The sequence below is a fragment of the Phyllobates terribilis genome, unplaced genomic scaffold, assembly GCF_046119375.1.
Source record: "Phyllobates terribilis strain yellow unplaced genomic scaffold, ASM4611937v1 Scaffold_38__1_contigs__length_12584779, whole genome shotgun sequence".
Lineage (NCBI taxonomy): Eukaryota > Metazoa > Chordata > Amphibia > Anura > Dendrobatidae > Phyllobates > Phyllobates terribilis.
In genome coordinates, this window is record NW_027362798.1 from 1,237,949 (window position 1) to 1,258,831 (window position 20,883).

General features: G+C 44.0%; 10 non-coding genes and 1 pseudogene across 10 annotated transcripts; all 11 read right to left on the bottom strand.

The window, feature by feature from the left end:
* Positions 1–646: 646 nt before the first annotated feature.
* LOC141183225 (U2 spliceosomal RNA) lies at positions 647–837 on the bottom strand. The gene has a single exon (XR_012258223.1). It is a non-coding gene; the product is annotated as a U2 spliceosomal RNA (small nuclear RNA).
* A 1,115-nt stretch (positions 838–1,952) lies between these two features.
* On the bottom strand, positions 1,953–2,143 carry LOC141183189 (U2 spliceosomal RNA). Its single transcript, XR_012258190.1, has one exon. It is a non-coding gene; the product is annotated as a U2 spliceosomal RNA (small nuclear RNA).
* Positions 2,144–3,258: 1,115 nt separating this feature from the next.
* Positions 3,259–3,449, bottom strand: LOC141183226 (U2 spliceosomal RNA). The gene has a single exon (XR_012258224.1). It is a non-coding gene; the product is annotated as a U2 spliceosomal RNA (small nuclear RNA).
* A 1,115-nt stretch (positions 3,450–4,564) lies between these two features.
* On the bottom strand, positions 4,565–4,742 carry LOC141183388 (U2 spliceosomal RNA; annotated as a pseudogene).
* Positions 4,743–10,855: 6,113 nt separating this feature from the next.
* LOC141183152 (U2 spliceosomal RNA) lies at positions 10,856–11,046 on the bottom strand. Its single transcript, XR_012258156.1, has one exon. It is a non-coding gene; the product is annotated as a U2 spliceosomal RNA (small nuclear RNA).
* Positions 11,047–12,161: 1,115 nt separating this feature from the next.
* Positions 12,162–12,354, bottom strand: LOC141183329 (U2 spliceosomal RNA). The gene has a single exon (XR_012258313.1). It is a non-coding gene; the product is annotated as a U2 spliceosomal RNA (small nuclear RNA).
* Positions 12,355–14,765: 2,411 nt separating this feature from the next.
* Positions 14,766–14,956, bottom strand: LOC141183178 (U2 spliceosomal RNA). Its single transcript, XR_012258180.1, has one exon. It is a non-coding gene; the product is annotated as a U2 spliceosomal RNA (small nuclear RNA).
* Positions 14,957–16,071: 1,115 nt separating this feature from the next.
* On the bottom strand, positions 16,072–16,262 carry LOC141183582 (U2 spliceosomal RNA). The gene has a single exon (XR_012258421.1). It is a non-coding gene; the product is annotated as a U2 spliceosomal RNA (small nuclear RNA).
* A 1,115-nt stretch (positions 16,263–17,377) lies between these two features.
* On the bottom strand, positions 17,378–17,568 carry LOC141183584 (U2 spliceosomal RNA). Its single transcript, XR_012258422.1, has one exon. It is a non-coding gene; the product is annotated as a U2 spliceosomal RNA (small nuclear RNA).
* Positions 17,569–18,683: 1,115 nt separating this feature from the next.
* LOC141183585 (U2 spliceosomal RNA) lies at positions 18,684–18,874 on the bottom strand. The gene has a single exon (XR_012258423.1). It is a non-coding gene; the product is annotated as a U2 spliceosomal RNA (small nuclear RNA).
* A 1,115-nt stretch (positions 18,875–19,989) lies between these two features.
* LOC141183586 (U2 spliceosomal RNA) lies at positions 19,990–20,180 on the bottom strand. Its single transcript, XR_012258424.1, has one exon. It is a non-coding gene; the product is annotated as a U2 spliceosomal RNA (small nuclear RNA).
* Positions 20,181–20,883: the final 703 nt, after the last annotated feature.

A 20,883-nucleotide genomic window follows, 5' to 3' on the forward strand; every position in this document is an offset into this window, starting at 1 on the left:
TGGCTGAATGTCGCTGAGAAGCTCACAGAGACCGCCATAAGCAACAGTTTAACAGAATGCCACAGACTAATCAACCAAACTTTTTGGGTTGGGTTCTCTTTTATAGTCTGCAGGCATTAAATGAAAGAAGTCAGTGTTCCAGCAGAAGGAGACAACGTTTCAGAAAAGGCATTGTAGCAAACCAAAAAAGAAATTTTAAGCGCAGCAGAGTAACCAGCGCACATACCTGTTAGCTCAGGTGAGTTTAAAAGGCTGCTGTTGATAACAAGGGCATTTGCTAAATAGATGGTGTGTGTGCAACAATATACTGAAAGGTCAATTATATTGTGCAGCTTATCTCACCACCTGTAGTTATTTAGGTGAAAGCTCCAAAATGCTTGCCTAATATGTCTGTTTATCCAAAAGGAAGTAAAAAGGGAGAGCTAGAAAGATAGCATTGCATCACATTACATGGCAATGCAATGCACAGTTGCTGAAGTTGAACCAAAATGAGCTTGTAATCTGGCTTCTGCAACTTTGAACATGAGAAATCCAATGAGGAGAAGAAAAGCAAAGCCAAAGAGTCCATCCCAAAATCCGACAAACAAGCAAAATGAACAAAAAACATTGAATTCAATTCTTTCTGATTTTAGAAACTGCATTAAAGAAGGGGTGCACCGGTCCTGGAGATACTGCAATACCAGGTCAATGGGTGGAGTGGACAGAGCAAGCTCTTTTTCCATCTCCCTGTTTTAAAAATCCATTTAATATATGGTCCCCAGATAGGGGACGTATCAGATATTAAACTGATAAGAACAGATACTACACTTGATCTTAGCCAAAAGGCCGAGAAGCGATAACCAGAATTGGTTTCAAACTACGGAGCCACCCAAGGATCCTGAAAAGTCCATTTGTGGAGATGAGCTCCTGGACTCCCGTTAAGAAGACATGTTGTCAACCTCTAGATCCCTTACATGCCTGCACTTTTCGGCTTGCTGCTGCTGCAATCCACGCGTTTTAGATCTGCATAACTCCACCTCTTTAAACACAGCACCTTCACCCCCTGCTGTTCCCACCCGCCTCAACACCGTTGGAAGGGAGGAGAACCAATTAAGGCGGGGGGTGGGGTGGAACGAGCAGCTGTCTACCCTTAGCAGGAGGGCTCCTGATTACATACCTCTCCTGCTGCTGCTGCTGCTGGCTGTCCAGCAGCAGACTGAAGGTGGCTGCTGCTGTGCACAGGTATATAAAGGCTCAGAGCCTATTATGACACGCGCAGCCAGCGTTCCATTGCCACATTCCATCTACTGCAGGCAGGATACCTGGCTGGCTGAATGTCGCTGAGAAGCTCACAGAGACCGCCATAAGCAACAGTTTAACAGAATGCCACAGACTAATCAACCAAACTTTTTGGGTTGGGTTCTCTTTTATAGTCTGCAGGCATTAAATGAAAGAAGTCAGTGTTCCAGCAGAAGGAGACAACGTTTCAGAAAAGGCATTGTAGCAAACCAAAAAAGAAATTTTAAGCGCAGCAGAGTAACCAGCGCACATACCTGTTAGCTCAGGTGAGTTTAAAAGGCTGCTGTTGATAACAAGGGCATTTGCTAAATAGATGGTGTGTGTGCAACAATATACTGAAAGGTCAATTATATTGTGCAGCTTATCTCACCACCTGTAGTTATTTAGGTGAAAGCTCCAAAATGCTTGCCTAATATGTCTGTTTATCCAAAAGGAAGTAAAAAGGGAGAGCTAGAAAGATAGCATTGCATCACATTACATGGCAATGCAATGCACAGTTGCTGAAGTTGAACCAAAATGAGCTTGTAATCTGGCTTCTGCAACTTTGAACATGAAAAATCCAATGTGGAGAAGAAAAGCAAAGCCAAAGAGTCCATCCCAAAATCCGACAAACAAGCAAAATGAACAAAAAACATTGAATTCAATTCTTTCTGATTTTAGAAACTGCATTAAAGAAGGGGTGCACCGGTCCTGGAGATACTGCAATACCAGGTCAATGCGTGGAGTGGACAGAGCAAGCTCTTTTTCCATCTCCCTGTTTTAAAAATCCATTTAATATATGGTCCCCAGATAGGGGACGTATCAGATATTAAACTGATAAGAACAGATACTACACTTGATCTTAGCCAAAAGGCCGAGAAGCGTTAACCAGAATTGGTTTCAAACTACGGAGCCACCCAAGGATCCTGAAAAGTCCATTTGTGGAGATGAGCTCCTGGACTCCCGTTAAGAAGACATGTTGTCAACCTCTAGATCCCTTACATGCCTGCACTTTTCGGCTTGCTGCTGCTGCAATCCACGCGTTTTAGATCTGCATAACTCCACCTCTTTAAACACAGCACCTTCACCCCCTGCTGTTCCCACCCGCCTCAACACCGTTGGAAGGGAGGAGAACCAATTAAGGCGGGGGGTGGGGTGGAACGAGCAGCTGTCTACCCTTAGCAGGAGGGCTCCTGATTACATACCTCTCCTGCTGCTGCTGCTGCTGGCTGTCCAGCAGCAGACTGAAGGTGGCTGCTGCTGTGCACAGGTATATAAAGGCTCAGAGCCTATTATGACACGCGCAGCCAGCATTCCATTGCCACATTCCATCTACTGCAGGCAGGATACCTGGCTGGCTGAATGTCGCTGAGAAGCTCACAGAGACCGCCATAAGCAACAGTTTAACAGAATGCCACAGACTAATCAACCAAACTTTTTGGGTTGGGTTCTCTTTTATAGTCTGCAGGCATTAAATGAAAGAAGTCAGTGTTCCAGCAGAAGGAGACAACGTTTCAGAAAAGGCATTGTAGCAAACCAAAAAAGAAATTTTAAGCGCAGCAGAGTAACCAGCGCACATACCTGTTAGCTCAGGTGAGTTTAAAAGGCTGCTGTTGATAACAAGGGCATTTGCTAAATAGATGGTGTGTGTGCAACAATATACTGAAAGGTCAATTATATTGTGCAGCTTATCTCACCACCTGTAGTTATTTAGGTGAAAGCTCCAAAATGCTTGCCTAATATGTCTGTTTATCCAAAAGGAAGTAAAAAGGGAGAGCTAGAAAGATAGCATTGCATCACATTACATGGCAATGCAATGCACAGTTGCTGAAGTTGAACCAAAATGAGCTTGTAATCTGGCTTCTGCAACTTTGAACATGAGAAATCCAATGAGGAGAAGAAAAGCAAAGCCAAAGAGTCCATCCCAAAATCCGACAAACAAGCAAAATGAACAAAAAACATTGAATTCAATTCTTTCTGATTTTAGAAACTGCATTAAAGAAGGGGTGCACCGGTCCTGGAGATACTGCAATACCAGGTCAATGGGTGGAGTGGACAGAGCAAGCTCTTTTTCCATCTCCCTGTTTTAAAAATCCATTTAATATATGGTCCCCAGATAGGGGACGTATCAGATATTAAACTGATAAGAACAGATACTACACTTGATCTTAGCCAAAAGGCCGAGAAGCGATAACCAGAATTGGTTTCAAACTACGGAGCCACCCAAGGATCCTGAAAAGTCCATTTGTGGAGATGAGCTCCTGGACTCCCGTTAAGAAGACATGTTGTCAACCTCTAGATCCCTTACATGCCTGCACTTTTCGGCTTGCTGCTGCTGCAATCCACGCGTTTTAGATCTGCATAACTCCACCTCTTTAAACACAGCACCTTCACCCCCTGCTGTTCCCACCCGCCTCAACACCGTTGGAAGGGAGGAGAACCAATTAAGGCGGGGGGTGGGGTGGAACGAGCAGCTGTCTACCCTTAGCAGGAGGGCTCCTGATTACATACCTCTCCTACTGCTGCTGCTGCTGGCTGTCCAGCAGCAGACTGAAGGTGGCTGCTGCTGTGCACAGGTATATAAAGGCTCAGAGCCTATTATGACACGCGCAGCCAGCGTTCCATTGCCACATTCCATCTACTGCAGGCAGGATACCTGGCTGGCTGAATGTCGCTGAGAAGCTCACAGAGACCGCCATAAGCAACAGTTTAACAGAATGCCACAGACTAATCAACCAAACTTTTTGGGTTGGGTTCTCTTTTATAGTCTGCAGGCATTAAATGAAAGAAGTCAGTGTTCCAGCAGAAGGAGACAACGTTTCAGAAAAGGCATTGTAGCAAACCAAAAAAGAAATTTTAAGCGCAGCAGAGTAACCAGCGCACATACCTGTTAGCTCAGGTGAGTTTAAAAGGCTGCTGTTGATAACAAGGGCATTTGCTAAATAGATGGTGTGTGTGCAACAATATACTGAAAGGTCAATTATATTGTGCAGCTTATCTCACCACCTGTAGTTATTTAGGTGAAAGCTCCAAAATGCTTGCCTAATATGTCTGTTTATCCAAAAGGAAGTAAAAAGGGAGAGCTAGAAAGATAGCATTGCATCACATTACATGGCAATGCAATGCACAGTTGCTGAAGTTGAACCAAAATGAGCTTGTAATCTGGCTTCTGCAACTTTGAACATGAAAAATCCAATGAGGAGAAGAAAAGCAAAGCCAAAGAGTCCATCCCAAAATCCGACAAACAAGCAAAATGAACAAAAAACATTGAATTCAATTCTTTCTGATTTTAGAAACTGCATTAAAGAAGGGGTGCACCGGTCCTGGAGATACTGCAATACCAGGTCAATGCGTGGAGTGGACAGAGCAAGCTCTTTTTCCATCTCCCTGTTCTAAAAATCCATTTAATATATGGTCCCCAGATAGGGGACGTATCAGATATTAAACTGATAAGAACAGATTTTTTTTTTTTTTTTTTAAACCATTCAGGTTAGTTTTATAGCAAATCAGTAGGATATACCAAAACTGTTGCAAAAAAAACTTCTCATCATCATGGCCATATTTATTAAGCATAAAGTAACCTAATATTACAGAAAGAAGAACATCTTATTAATATAAACCAAAAGATCACTGAAATTTTACAATATGCCTCCACTTTTTAAATTTCCATATTCCCTCGGCATCTGTTCCACCACCGCTACTACTATCCATCTTGTAAATCAAAAATAGCCTAGAAAGAATAATCCTAATACATTCATTTACTGTAATTGATTTCCTTTTAAATACACAAAGATTCCTCACATCCCACAAACTTTCTAACACACAAGCCATAATTAACCACAAAACTCTCTCCTTTACACGTCCACTTGCACCAATACCAAACATAACCACACGCCAATCCACAAAAGTCACTCCTGCCAAACTCCTACACAACCCCCCTACACATTTCCACACGTCTTGCGCAAAATCACAATTCCACATCAGATGCATAACCGTCTCACAACCATTACATCCATCTCTTGGACAAACATCCGACCTAATCAAACCTCTCTTCTTTTGAACGTCTCTCACTGGAAGAATATTGTGAAACGCCATCCACACTACATCCTTCTGTTTGTTGGACATCCCATACATACCCAACTTTCTCCAAGCATCCGCAACCTCATTCCCTCTCAAACCAACAATATTAGACTCGACCTCATTTGCACACAATTTCCTATACACCCTCTTAGTCATTCTAAACTCATCCACCGGCACACTCAGCAAATCATACTTCTTGACAAACTTCTCAATCACCTCATACCACACCGGACACTTAAAAGACACAGGCACTCTCGCATCCCTCTTTCTCCAACCTAACCCATACAACATCCATCCTGCAGAATAACTTGCCATACATGCACCCTTATTACCTTTACCCAACAATACCACAATCGTCTTAATATAATGGAGCCCTAAAAAAACCTCAACATTAGGAAATCCCAAACCACCATGCTGGCAGGCCTTATAAAGGCTTTCCCTCTTCAGCTTCTCCATCTTGCTGCACCAGAAAAAGGAAAAAATCATTTTCTCAACTCTCTTCACTTTCCTAAAAGGGGATGGAAAAATTATGGCCACAAAAAGCAGAATGGGTAAGATCACTGCTTTGATAACTAGAACTTTGCCCCGCAAAGAAAGATCTCTCATTCTCCAAAAATTCAATTTTCGCTCAACACGCATACCACACTCGTCCCAACTCTCATTTCCTTTCAGATCATCATTGAAAAATACCCCTAAAACCTTAATTGCACTCTCCTCATACTTAACACCTTCCATACGAATACTGTCATCTCCAAAGCATTTGAAACTACACTTAGTCCAGTTAACTCTAAAACCTGATGCACCACAGAAAAAATCCAAAAGCAACCTCACCCTACTCATTGAAGCCATACTTTCACTCACCATCACAACATCATCCATGTAACCTAACACCTTCACATGCTTACCACCACTCCCAGGCACTAAGAATCCTCTCATCATTTTCTCACGTCTCACTAAACACAGCAAAGGCTCAATCACACATACAAACAAGACAGGGGACATAGGGCACCCCTGTCTTACACCAGACCTAATCATCACTTTGTCAGACAACCATCCATTCACTAAAAACTCACTTGACACATAATCATATAAAGACTTAACTCCATTCAGAAAAACCCTAGGGAAACCCATCCTCTCCAATACTTTAAACAGAAACACATGCGAAACTCTATCAAAAGCCTTTTCGAAATCAATTGCTAACACCATACACTTCTGCTTTCTAGTCTTACAATCCCCAAGCATATCCCTTAACAATAACAAATTATCACTTATACTCCGACCAGGCACGGCACACACTTGGTCATCCTCCACAGCCCTACCAATCACCTCACGCATACGATTTGCTAACAATTTACTGTAGACCTTATAATCAGCGTTAAGCAATGATATGGGTCTCCAGTTCTCCAAACGCTTTTTCTCACCCTTCTTAAACACAAGAACCACTATACCCTCTTTCATACTGTCACACAAAACACCATTCATCCACATATACCTACAAACCTCAGTCAAGTCCTTACCCAAAAACTCCCAAGCTTTCACATACAGCTCCACAGGCAACCCATCCTTCCCAGGCGTCTTATTCTTTTTAGCACTCATAACAACATTCCTCACCTCATCCAAAATAACATCCTCACACAAAGCATCACATTCATCCGAACCAAGTCTCTTCTCCATACCACTCAATACATGCGACACAAGTCCAGGATCAATCCATTTCTCATCGTACAACTTACTATAGAAGCCATTCACCTCATTCAACACATTCTTCCCAACCACACTAGATCCATCTTCACCTACCACTTCACTCAAATCCAACTTCCTTCCATTCATTTTTTTAAAAAAGTACCTGGTGCACTTTTCATTCTTTTCCAAATGCTCTAACTTGGTACGGTAAATAATCTCTTTACCTTTTTCATCCAGAAGACATTTTAACTCATTCTTAGCAACCTCAAGCTGATCAGACATATCCATTCCTTTCCTAACACACCCACGCAACCAATCAATCCGTCTACTTAAGTCATTAAATCTATTACGATATCTGGCAGCTTTTTTGTAGCCCCATTTTTTTAAAGAAAGTTTTTAACTGTAATTTCACCCAATCCCACCATTCAAGCACACTACCAAAATCACGCTTACGCCACCTCCAACTTGCATACCTTTTCTCCAACTCACTCATCACCTCCTCATCCTCCAACAACCTCGTATTCAATTTCCAAACCCCACCCCCAAACACCATGTCCCCATTCGCACTAAAAACTCCACGCAAACACTCATGATCAGAAAAAGGTACCTTATGTTGAACATAACTTGAACAAACCATATTTTTGGAAAATAACATCCTATCTATCCTCGATGAAATATTACCACGGTCAGCATAATATGTAGGCGGTGGTGGAATGCCATACTCAAGTATTGCAGCGTCTAAGAAAGAAAAATCAGAAATAAGTTGAGATAACTTTTTTCCCGTAATGTCCACATTACCTTCTGTGACACAATTACAGTCACCAACAAAAACTGTAGGAATTTTTCCAGGGAGAAAAAAACTCAATTTCTCAAGAAGAGCAAGCCGCTCCTCTTTTTTAGTAGGACAATATAAATTAATCATTCTAACCTTCCACCCCCTATAACTCAAAAAAACAATAATGCAGCGACCCACCTCCACAACCGTGTAACTATCAATAGTAATATTCTTATTACCAACTAAAATCCCCACACCATCATTTTTGTTAAAGCTGGACCCCGACCAAACATACTGGCCATAAGGCCAGTCCTTATCCCCTGGAGATTCAGTAATCCCACACTCTTGTAGACAATAGACATCTGCACTCAAACCCTTTAGATAATCCAGAACTGTTGTTCTTCGGGTAACAGATCTAATTTGCCTAACATTAAGGGACACAATGTCCCATCCAGAATGATGCGGCATAACTAAAGGGGATCACACATAACCTGAAAAAAAAAGAAAGAAAACATCAACTCAAACTTCATCAAGCAAAGCAAAGCTATTACCATCTGGCTGAATGCCAAATGTAACAATGTCAGGAGAAAATACATCTGACGGGTAAGCACGAGAGTCCACCGGGCTATCACACACGGCAGCAATGGATGAACACTCAGTCCTTGGCTTCTTCTTGACCACATCAGGATCCTCCTCATCAGAGAAACGGACAGCAGACAAGTCCCCTTGGCCACCGCCCCCGATCTCCTCTGAAGCAGTATTGCACCAAGATATGACAGGAGAATTGGACAAGTCCATTTCCCCCTCACCACGGACACCAAACTGGGGAGGGAAAGGTGACATCACCTCTGGAATCACCATGTCAAAGCCTCCTGACGCAGGAGGCTGAAGCTGGGCATCTTCAAATATGTCGTCCATCTGAGTGCCATCCTCTTCCTCTTGGGGAGCAGTTGCCTCCCCGACATCCGGAAGGGGACCTTGTGGAACCCTAGTAGAAGTCGAAGGAACAGCAGGCCCCTCCGCGACCACTTGAGCAAAAGACTTAGGAGTGGTTCTAGCTTGACACTGCCTAAGAACATGCCCCTCCTCACCACAAGCATCACACTTTACCTGGTTCTTGCAGTCTTTCGCCATATGACCAGACGTGTTACACCTCCTGCAGGTTGGCGGATACCTGCAGGACTCCTGGACATGACCATACTTGTTACATCTTCTGCAGAAAAAAGGAGCATCAGGAAAGTACAAGAAACCAGTGTCTCTCCCAATAGAGAAACTCATAGGAGGATAATGTATGCCCCCTGGCCCCTCGGGGTCTGTAGCAAAACGAACAAAGTACTTGTATTTGCCAGTCCACAAGCCTTCTTCATTCGAGATCTTGTGGGAAAAATGCACATAAGTACAATGCCTCCTCAAGAATACAGTAATGTCCTCCTGGGGGATAAAGGGATTGTGCATAAACACAACAACAGGAACATCCCCCTTTGAATAGAGGACAGTAAAAGTGAGTCCATCTAGGAGGGAGTTCTCAGTATGGCCTTTCAAGGTTCTATAAAGATTTTGGCAAGCAGCCATAGTAGAAAGAACCAGCACATACCTTCCATGACTTCTAAATTCCTGCAGGCAAAGAATGTCCGACTTCTTAATCTTCAATGCTTCATAGAAGATGGCATTCACCAGGTAGGACATGGAAAAATGTCCCTTCTTCTCCTCGGAAATCTCAATGCGAAATCCATTCTTGACCCGGGGGTCCCCGGTCCCAGCAAATTTCAGCTTGACTCCCATAGTCAGCCACGGAAATCGCCTTCCCGTTTCCTCCTCACTCTCCCCCTATAGCAGCATCCAGCTTAAGCCACCGGAGTGGCGATGCTGGAAGGCCGAGGGCTAGCACTCAAGGAACCTGATGTCCAGACACTTGATCTGAGCCAAAAGGCCGAGAAGCGATAACCAGAATTGGTTTCAAACTACGGAGCCACCCAAGGATCCTGAAAAGTCCATTTGTGGAGATGAGCTCCTGGACTCCCGTTAAGAAGACATGTTGTCAACCTCTAGATCCCTTACATGCCTGCACTTTTCGGCTTGCTGCTGCTGCAATCCACGCGTTTTAGATCTGCATAACTCCACCTCTTTAAACACAGCACCTTCACCCCCTGCTGTTCCCACCCGCCTCAACACCGTTGGAAGGGAGGAGAACCAATTAAGGCGGGGGGTGGGGTGGAACGAGCAGCTGTCTACCCTTAGCAGGAGGGCTCCTGATTACATACCTCTCCTGCTGCTGCTGCTGCTGCTGGCTGTCCAGCAGCAGACTGAAGGTGGCTGCTGCTGTGCACAGGTATATAAAGGCTCAGAGCCTATTATGACACGCGCAGCCAGCGTTCCATTGCCACATTCCATCTACTGCAGGCAGGATACCTGGCTGGCTGAATGTCGCTGAGAAGCTCACAGAGACCGCCATAAGCAACAGTTTAACAGAATGCCACAGACTAATCAACCAAACTTTTTGGGTTGGGTTCTCTTTTATAGTCTGCAGGCATTAAATGAAAGAAGTCAGTGTTCCAGCAGAGGGAGACAACGTTTCAGAAAAGGCATTGTAGCAAACCAAAAAAGAAATTTTAAGCGCAGCAGAGTAACCAGCGCACATACCTGTTAGCTCAGGTGAGTTTAAAGGGCTGCTGTTGATAACAAGGGCATTTGCTAAATAGATGGTGTGTGTGCAACAATATACTGAAAGGTCAATTATATTGTGCAGCTTATCTCACCACCTGTAGTTATTTAGGTGAAAGCTCCAAAATGCTTGCCTAATATGTCTGTTTATCCAAAAGGAAGTAAAAAGGGAGAGCTAGAAAGATAGCATTGCATCACATTACATGGCAATGCAATGCACAGTTGCTGAAGTTGAACCAAAATGAGCTTGTAATCTGGCTTCTGCAACTTTGAACATGAAAAATCCAATGAGGAGAAGAAAAGCAAAGCCAAAGAGTCCATCCCAAAATCCGACAAACAAGCAAAATGAACAAAAAACATTGAATTCAATTCTTTCTGATTTTAGAAACTGCATTAAAGAAGGGGTGCACCGGTCCTGGAGATACTGCAATACCAGGTCAATGCGTGGAGTGGACAGAGCAAGCTCTTTTTCCATCTCCCTGTTCTAAAAATCCATTTAATATATGGTCCCCAGATAGGGGACGTATCAGATATTAAACTGATAAGAACAGATACTACACTTGATCTTAGCCAAAAGGCTGAGAAGCGATAACCAGAATTGGTTTCAAACTACGGAGCCACCCAAGGATCCTGAAAAGTCCATTTGTGGAGATGAGCTCCTGGACTCCCGTTAAGAAGACATGTTGTCAACCTCTAGATCCCTTACATGCCTGCACTTTTCGGCTTGCTGCTGCTGCAATCCACGCGTTTGAGATCTGCATAACTCCACCTCTTTAAACACAGCACCTTCACCCCCTGCTGTTCCCACCCGCCTCAACACCGTTGGAAGGGAGGAGAACCAATTAAGGCGGGGGGTGGGGTGGAATGAGCAGCTGTCTACCCTTAGCAGGAGGGCTCCTGATTACATACCTCTCCTGCTGCTGCTGCTGCTGGCTGTCCAGCAGCAGACTGAAGGTGGCTGCTGCTGTGCACAGGTATATAAAGGCTCAGAGCCTATTATGACACGCGCAGCCAGCGTTCCATTGCCACATTCCATCTACTGCAGGCAGGATACCTGGCTGGCTGAATGTCGCTGAGAAGCTCACAGAGACCGCCATAAGCAACAGTTTAACAGAATGCCACAGACTAATCAACCAAACTTTTTGGGTTGGGTTCTCTTTTATAGTCTGCAGGCATTAAATGAAAGAAGTCAGTGTTCCAGCAGAGGGAGACAACGTTTCAGAAAAGGCATTGTAGCAAACCAAAAAAGAAATTTTAAGCGCAGCAGAGTAACCAGCGCACATACCTGTTAGCTCAGGTGAGTTTAAAAGGCTGCTGTTGATAACAAGGGCATTTGCTAAATAGATGGTGTGTGTGCAACAATATACTGAAAGGTCAATTATATTGTGCAGCTTATCTCACCACCTGTAGTTATTTAGGTGAAAGCTCCAAAATGCTTGCCTAATATGTCTGTTTATCCAAAAGGAAGTAAAAAGGGAGAGCTAGAAAGATAGCATTGCATCACATTACATGGCAATGCAATGCACAGTTGCTGAAGTTGAACCAAAATGAGCTTGTAATCTGGCTTCTGCAACTTTGAACATGAAAAATCCAATGAGGAGAAGAAAAGCAAAGCCAAAGAGTCCATCCCAAAATCCGACAAACAAGCAAAATGAACAAAAAACATTGAATTCAATTCTTTCTGATTTTAGAAACTGCATTAAAGAAGGGGTGCACCGGTCCTGGAGATACTGCAATACCAGGTCAATGCGTGGAGTGGACAGAGCAAGCTCTTTTTCCATCTCCCTGTTCTAAAAATCCATTTAATATATGGTCCCCAGATAGGGGACGTATCAGATATTAAACTGATAAGAACAGATTTTTTTTTTTTCAATTGAATGCGTCAGAAGACGCGACATAAATTAAATTCCATTTGCATGGATAACCAAAAAATGTCGCCTACGCCTTCATCATCCGAATTCAACTTTTTGTTTTTTTTAAGAAAATTTAATGATAATTAATAAATAAAATATAACATAACATATCCTTACGTCAACAACAAAAAACTTCCAACAAAAACATCAACTCAACATTTTTCTTCTTCCACGTTTCTTCTTCCTCCATGACATGTCCAACAATTTCCAGTCAAAACCTTGCAGCAATATCTTTTCATCTTCTTCACCTTCAGCACTGGTATCAACACAATCCTGCATTACTTTCTCTTTTCCCTTATCATCCACCTTCCTTTTTTCCTTAACGTCTTTACTTCTAGGTACTCTCTCCAGTCTGCAAAACATAGAGTCCCCAACTCCTGAGAACTCCTGCTTCTCTCCCACAAACTCCTTCTTATTTTCAACTACTTGTATATCTTTGTCTTCTTTCTCTTTACAATCTTCAAACGATTCTTCAAATATCTTTTTCCCTTTCTCCTCTTTTTTCCCACCTTCCTCATAACAAAATCCAGGTTTCCCGTTATCAATTCTTCTTTTACCATTTTCCACATAACTGAATCCACATTTACCATTTATAACAATCCTTCCTAAACTTAGTTCATTTTGTCCATTTTCCCAAACTAGGAAACTTCTCTTCCCATTCCAGACTCCCACTTTATTTAAGTAGTCCTTCTGGAATTTTACCAAAATACTCCATGGCTTCAAAAACTCCATCACTTCCTCCATCTCTACAAAGGGGTCATCCATACAGATAACCACCTTTTTCGGCCTTCCAGCAAAAAGAGCATTAACGCCAATTTCTTTTCCTTCCCAATTCTTGAGAAGACAAATACACTTTTCTTCAGACTTCAGTGTTACGTCAAATACCTTTTTAAACTTGATTTCTTGCATACAAAAAATGTCCTCTTCAATGATCGTCCCATACTTGAACAGAATATCCAAGATCTGATTCTCCTCCAACGAAAAATCCTCCAACTCCGTCTTCACATAGAACCGTAAACAGTTCCTCTTCCTCGGCAACTCCATCTTCTTCCTCCAAAAGAACTGCCCCCCACAGCTATGTGTGGTGACACGGTGATCGCCTCTCGTTGCCCAGGGACTAATCCGACTCCCCAATAGCAGCAGGAGGGTGAAGCCCTGCCGTTAGACAAAGCGATCCCCCCAGGCCAAGGAGCCGGGTACCCTGGGCACCTCCTAGCCAAGGCCAAGGCAGCAACTGGTAGATCACTGCACTTGATCTTAGCCAAAAGGCCGAGAAGCGATAACCAGAATTGGTTTCAAACTACGGAGCCACCCAAGGATCCTGAAAAGTCCATTTGTGGAGATGAGCTCCTGGACTCCCGTTAAGAAGACATGTTGTCAACCTCTAGATCCCTTACATGCCTGCACTTTTCGGCTTGCTGCTGCTGCAATCCACGCGTTTTAGATCTGCATAACTCCACCTCTTTAAACACAGCACCTTCACCCCCTGCTGTTCCCACCCGCCTCAACACCGTTGGAAGGGAGGAGAACCAATTAAGGCGGGGGGTGGGGTGGAACGAGCAGCTGTCTACCCTTAGCAGGAGGGCTCCTGATTACATACCTCTCCTGCTGCTGCTGCTGCTGGCTGTCCAGCAGCAGACTGAAGGTGGCTGCTGCTGTGCACAGGTATATAAAGGCTCAGAGCCTATTATGACACGCGCAGCCAGCGTTCCATTGCCACATTCCATCTACTGCAGGCAGGATACCTGGCTGGCTGAATGTCGCTGAGAAGCTCACAGAGACCGCCATAAGCAACAGTTTAACAGAATGCCACAGACTAATCAACCAAACTTTTTGGGTTGGGTTCTCTTTTATAGTCTGCAGGCATTAAATGAAAGAAGTCAGTGTTCCAGCAGAGGGAGACAACGTTTCAGAAAAGGCATTGTAGCAAACCAAAAAAGAAATTTTAAGCGCAGCAGAGTAACCAGCGCACATACCTGTTAGCTCAGGTGAGTTTAAAAGGCTGCTGTTGATAACAAGGGCATTTGCTAAATAGATGGTGTGTGTGCAACAATATACTGAAAGGTCAATTATATTGTGCAGCTTATCTCACCACCTGTAGTTATTTAGGTGAAAGCTCCAAAATGCTTGCCTAATATGTCTGTTTATCCAAAAGGAAGTAAAAAGGGAGAGCTAGAAAGATAGCATTGCATCACATTACATGGCAATGCAATGCACAGTTGCTGAAGTTGAACCAAAATGAGCTTGTAATCTGGCTTCTGCAACTTTGAACATGAAAAATCCAATGAGGAGAAGAAAAGCAAAGCCAAAGAGTCCATCCCAAAATCCGACAAACAAGCAAAATGAACAAAAAACATTGAATTCAATTCTTTCTGATTTTAGAAACTGCATTAAAGAAGGGGTGCACCGGTCCTGGAGATGCTGCAATACCAGGTCAATGCGTGGAGTGGACAGAGCAAGCTCTTTTTCCATCTCCCTGTTCTAAAAATCCATTTAATATATGGTCCCCAGATAGGGGACGTATCAGATATTAAACTGATAAGAACAGATACTACACTTGATCTTAGCCAAAAGGCCGAGAAGCGATAACCAGAATTGGTTTCAAACTACGGAGCCACCCAAGGATCCTGAAAAGTCCATTTGTGGAGATGAGCTCCTGGACTCCCGTTAAGAAGACATGTTGTCAACCTCTAGATCCCTTACATGCCTGCACTTTTCGGCTTGCTGCTGCTGCAATCCACGCGTTTTAGATCTGCATAACTCCACCTCTTTAAACACAGCACCTTCACCCCCTGCTGTTCCCACCCGCCTCAACACCGTTGGAAGGGAGGAGAACCAATTAAGGCGGGGGGTGGGGTGGAACGAGCAGCTGTCTACCCTTAGCAGAAGGGCTCCTGATTACATACCTCTCCTGCTGCTGCTGCTGCTGGCTGTCCAGCAGCAGACTGAAGGTGGCTGCTGCTGTGCACAGGTATATAAAGGCTCAGAGCCTATTATGACACGCGCAGCCAGCGTTCCATTGCCACATTCCATCTACTGCAGGCAGGATACCTGGCTGGCTGAATGTCGCTGAGAAGCTCACAGAGACCGCCATAAGCAACAGTTTAACAGAATGCCACAGACTAATCAACCAAACTTTTTGGGTTGGGTTCTCTTTTATAGTCTGCAGGCATTAAATGAAAGAAGTCAGTGTTCCAGCAGAGGGAGACAACGTTTCAGAAAAGGCATTGTAGCAAACCAAAAAAGAAATTTTAAGCGCAGCAGAGTAACCAGCGCACATACCTGTTAGCTCAGGTGAGTTTAAAAGGCTGCTGTTGATAACAAGGGCATTTGCTAAATAGATGGTGTGTGTGCAACAATATACTGAAAGGTCAATTATATTGTGCAGCTTATCTCACCACCTGTAGTTATTTAGGTGAAAGCTCCAAAATGCTTGCCTAATATGTCTGTTTATCCAAAAGGAAGTAAAAAGGGAGAGCTAGAAAGATAGCATTGCATCACATTACATGGCAATGCAATGCACAGTTGCTGAAGTTGAACCAAAATGAGCTTGTAATCTGGCTTCTGCAACTTTGAACATGAAAAATTCAATGAGGAGAAGAAAAGCAAAGCCAAAGAGTCCATCCCAAAATCCGACAAACAAGCAAAATGAACAAAAAACATTGAATTCAATTCTTTCTGATTTTAGAAACTGCATTAAAGAAGGGGTGCACCGGTCCTGGAGATACTGCAATACCAGGTCAATGCGTGGAGTGGACAGAGCAAGCTCTTTTTCCATCTCCCTGTTCTAAAAATCCATTTAATATATGGTCCCCAGATAGGGGACGTATCAGATATTAAACTGATAAGAACAGATACTACACTTGATCTTAGCCAAAAGGCCGAGAAGCGATAACCAGAATTGGTTTCAAACTACGGAGCCACCCAAGGATCCTGAAAAGTCCATTTGTGGAGATGAGCTCCTGGACTCCCGTTAAGAAGACATGTTGTCAACCTCTAGATCCCTTACATGCCTGCACTTTTCGGCTTGCTGCTGCTGCAATCCACGCGTTTTAGATCTGCATAACTCCACCTCTTTAAACACAGCACCTTCACCCCCTGCTGTTCCCACCCGCCTCAACACCGTTGGAAGGGAGGAGAACCAATTAAGGCGGGGGGTGGGGTGGAACGAGCAGCTGTCTACCCTTAGCAGGAGGGCTCCTGATTACATACCTCTCCTGCTGCTGCTGCTGCTGGCTGTCCAGCAGCAGACTGAAGGTGGCTGCTGCTGTGCACAGGTATATAAAGGCTCAGAGCCTATTATGACACGCGCAGCCAGCGTTCCATTGCCACATTCCATTTACTGCAGGCAGGATACCTGGCTGGCTGAATGTCGCTGAGAAGCTCACAGAGACCGCCATAAGCAACAGTTTAACAGAATGCCACAGACTAATCAACCAAACTTTTTGGGTTGGGTTCTCTTTTATAGTCTGCAGGCATTAAATGAAAGAAGTCAGTGTTCCAGCAGAGGGAGACAACGTTTCAGAAAAGGCATTGTAGCAAACCAAAAAAGAAGTTTTAAGCGCAGCAGAGTAACCAGCGCACATACCTGTTAGCTCAGGTGAGTTTAAAAGGCTGCTGTTGATAACAAGGGCATTTGCTAAATAGATGGTGTGTGTGCAACAATATACTGAAAGGTCAATTATATTGTGCAGCTTATCTCACCACCTGTAGTTATTTAGGTGAAAGCTCCAAAATGCTTGCCTAATATGTCTGTTTATCCAAAAGGAAGTAAAAAGGGAGAGCTAGAAAGATAGCATTGCATCACATTACATGGCAATGCAATGCACAGTTGCTGAAGTTGAACCAAAATGAGCTTGTAATCTGGCTTCTGCAACTTTGAACATGAAAAATCCAATGAGGAGAAGAAAAGCAAAGCCAAAGAGTCCATCCCAAAATCCGACAAACAAGCAAAATGAACAAAAAACATTGAATTCAATTCTTTCTGATTTTAGAAACTGCATTAAAGAAGGGGTGCACCGGTCCTGGAGATACTGCAATACCAGGTCAATGCGTGGAGTGGACAGAGCAAGCTCTTTTTCCATCTCCCTGTTCTAAAAATCCATTTAATATATGGTCCCCAGATAGGGGACGTATCAGATATTAAACTGATAAGAACAGATACTACACTTGATCTTAGCCAAAAGGCCGAGAAGCGATAACCAGAATTGGTTTCAAACTACGGAGCCACCCAAGGATCCTGAAAAGTCCATTTGTGGAGATGAGCTCCTGGACTCCCGTTAAGAAGACATGTTGTCAACCTCTAGATCCCTTACATGCCTGCACTTTTCGGCTTGCTGCTGCTGCAATCCACGCGTTTTAGATCTGCATAACTCCACCTCTTTAAACACAGCACCTTCACCCCCTGCTGTTCCCACCCGCCTCAACACCGTTGGAAGGGAGGAGAACCAATTAAGGCGGGGGGTGGGGTGGAACGAGCAGCTGTCTACCCTTAGCAGGAGGGCTCCTGATTACATACCTCTCCTGCTGCTGCTGCTGCTGGCTGTCCAGCAGCAGACTGAAGGTGGCTGCTGCTGTGCACAGGTATATAAAGGCTCAGAGCCTATTATGACACGCGCAGCCAGCGTTCCATTGCCACATTCCATCTACTGCAGGCAGGATACCTGGCTGGCTGAATGTCGCTGAGAAGCTCACAGAGACCGCCATAAGCAACAGTTTAACAGAATGCCACAGACTAATCAACCAAACTTTTTGGGTTGGGTTCTCTTTTATAGTCTGCAGGCATTAAATGAAAGAAGTCAGTGTTCCAGCAGAGGGAGACAACGTTTCAGAAAAGGCATTGTAGCAAACCAAAAAAGAAATTTTAAGCGCAGCAGAGTAACCAGCGCACATACCTGTTAGCTCAGGTGAGTTTAAAAGGCTGCTGTTGATAACAAGGGCATTTGCTAAATAGATGGTGTGTGTGCAACAATATACTGAAAGGTCAATTATATTGTGCAGCTTATCTCACCACCTGTAGTTATTTAGGTGAAAGCTCCAAAATGCTTGCCTAATATGTCTGTTTATCCAAAAGGAAGTAAAAAGGGAGAGCTAGAAAGATAGCATTGCATCACATTACATGGCAATGCAATGCACAGTTGCTGAAGTTGAACCAAAATGAGCTTGTAATCTGGCTTCTGCAACTTTGAACATGAAAAATCCAATGAGGAGAAGAAAAGCAAAGCCAAAGAGTCCATCCCAAAATCCGACAAACAAGCAAAATGAACAAAAAACATTGAATTCAATTCTTTCTGATTTTAGACACTGCATTAAAGAAGGGGTGCACCGGTCCTGGAGATACTGCAATACCAGGTCAATGCGTGGAGTGGACAGAGCAAGCTCTTTTTCCATCTCCCTGTTCTAAAAATCCATTTAATATATGGTCCCCAGATAGGGGACGTATCAGATATTAAACTGATAAGAACAGATACTACACTTGATCTTAGCCAAAAGGCCGAGAAGCGATAACCAGAATTGGTTTCAAACTACGGAGCCACCCAAGGATCCTGAAAAGTCCATTTGTGGAGATGAGCTCCTGGACTCCCGTTAAGAAGACATGTTGTCAACCTCTAGATCCCTTACATGCCTGCACTTTTCGGCTTGCTGCTGCTGCAATCCACGCGTTTTAGATCTGCATAACTCCACCTCTTTAAACACAGCACCTTCACCCCCTGCTGTTCCCACCCGCCTCAACACCGTTGGAAGGGAGGAGAACCAATTAAGGCGGGGGGTGGGGTGGAACGAGCAGCTGTCTACCCTTAGCAGGAGGGCTCCTGATTACATACCTCTCCTGCTGCTGCTGCTGCTGGCTGTCCAGCAGCAGACTGAAGGTGGCTGCTGCTGTGCACAGGTATATAAAGGCTCAGAGCCTATTATGACACGCGCAGCCAGCGTTCCATTGCCACATTCCATCTACTGCAGGCAGGATACCTGGCTGGCTGAATGTCGCTGAGAAGCTCACAGAGACCGCCATAAGCAACAGTTTAACAGAATGCCACAGACTAATCAACCAAACTTTTTGGGTTGGGTTCTCTTTTATAGTCTGCAGGCATTAAATGAAAGAAGTCAGTGTTCCAGCAGAGGGAGACAACGTTTCAGAAAAGGCATTGTAGCAAACCAAAAAAGAAATTTTAAGCGCAGCAGAGTAACCAGCGCACATACCTGTTAGCTCAGGTGAGTTTAAAAGGCTGCTGTTGATAACAAGGGCATTTGCTAAATAGATGGTGTGTGTGCAACAATATACTGAAAGGTCAATTATATTGTGCAGCTTATCTCACCACCTGTAGTTATTTAGGTGAAAGCTCCAAAATGCTTGCCTAATATGTCTGTTTATCCAAAAGGAAGTAAAAAGGGAGAGCTAGAAAGATAGCATTGCATCACATTACATGGCAATGCAATGCACAGTTGCTGAAGTTGAACCAAAATGAGCTTGTAATCTGGCTTCTGCAACTTTGAACATGAAAAATCCAATGAGGAGAAGAAAAGCAAAGCCAAAGAGTCCATCCCAAAATCCGACAAACAAGCAAAATGAACAAAAAACATTGAATTCAATTCTTTCTGATTTTAGACACTGCATTAAAGAAGGGGTGCACCGGTCCTGGAGATACTGCAATACCAGGTCAATGCGTGGAGTGGACAGAGCAAGCTCTTTTTCCATCTCCCTGTTCTAAAAATCCATTTAATATATGGTCCCCAGATAGGGGACGTATCAGATATTAAACTGATAAGAACAGATACTACACTTGATCTTAGCCAAAAGGCCGAGAAGCGATAACCAGAATTGGTTTCAAACTACGGAGCCACCCAAGGATCCTGAAAAGTCCATTTGTGGAGATGAGCTCCTGGACTCCCGTTAAGAAGACATGTTGTCAACCTCTAGATCCCTTACATGCCTGCACTTTTCGGCTTGCTGCTGCTGCAATCCACGCGTTTTAGATCTGCATAACTCCACCTCTTTAAACACAGCACCTTCACCCCCTGCTGTTCCCACCCGCCTCAACACCGTTGGAAGGGAGGAGAACCAATTAAGGCGGGGGGTGGGGTGGAACGAGCAGCTGTCTACCCTTAGCAGGAGGGCTCCTGATTACATACCTCTCCTGCTGCTGCTGCTGCTGGCTGTCCAGCAGCAGACTGAAGGTGGCTGCTGCTGTGCACAGGTATATAAAGGCTCAGAGCCTATTATGACACGCGCAGCCAGCGTTCCATTGCCACATTCCATCTACTGCAGGCAGGATACCTGGCTGGCTGAATGTCGCTGAGAAGCTCACAGAGACCGCCATAAGCAACAGTTTAACAGAATGCCACAGACTAATCAACCAAACTTTTTGGGTTGGGTTCTCTTTTATAGTCTGCAGGCATTAAATGAAAGAAGTCAGTGTTCCAGCAGAGGGAGACAACGTTTCAGAAAAGGCATTGTAGCAAACCAAAAAAGAAATTTTAAGCGCAGCAGAGTAACCAGCGCACATACCTGTTAGC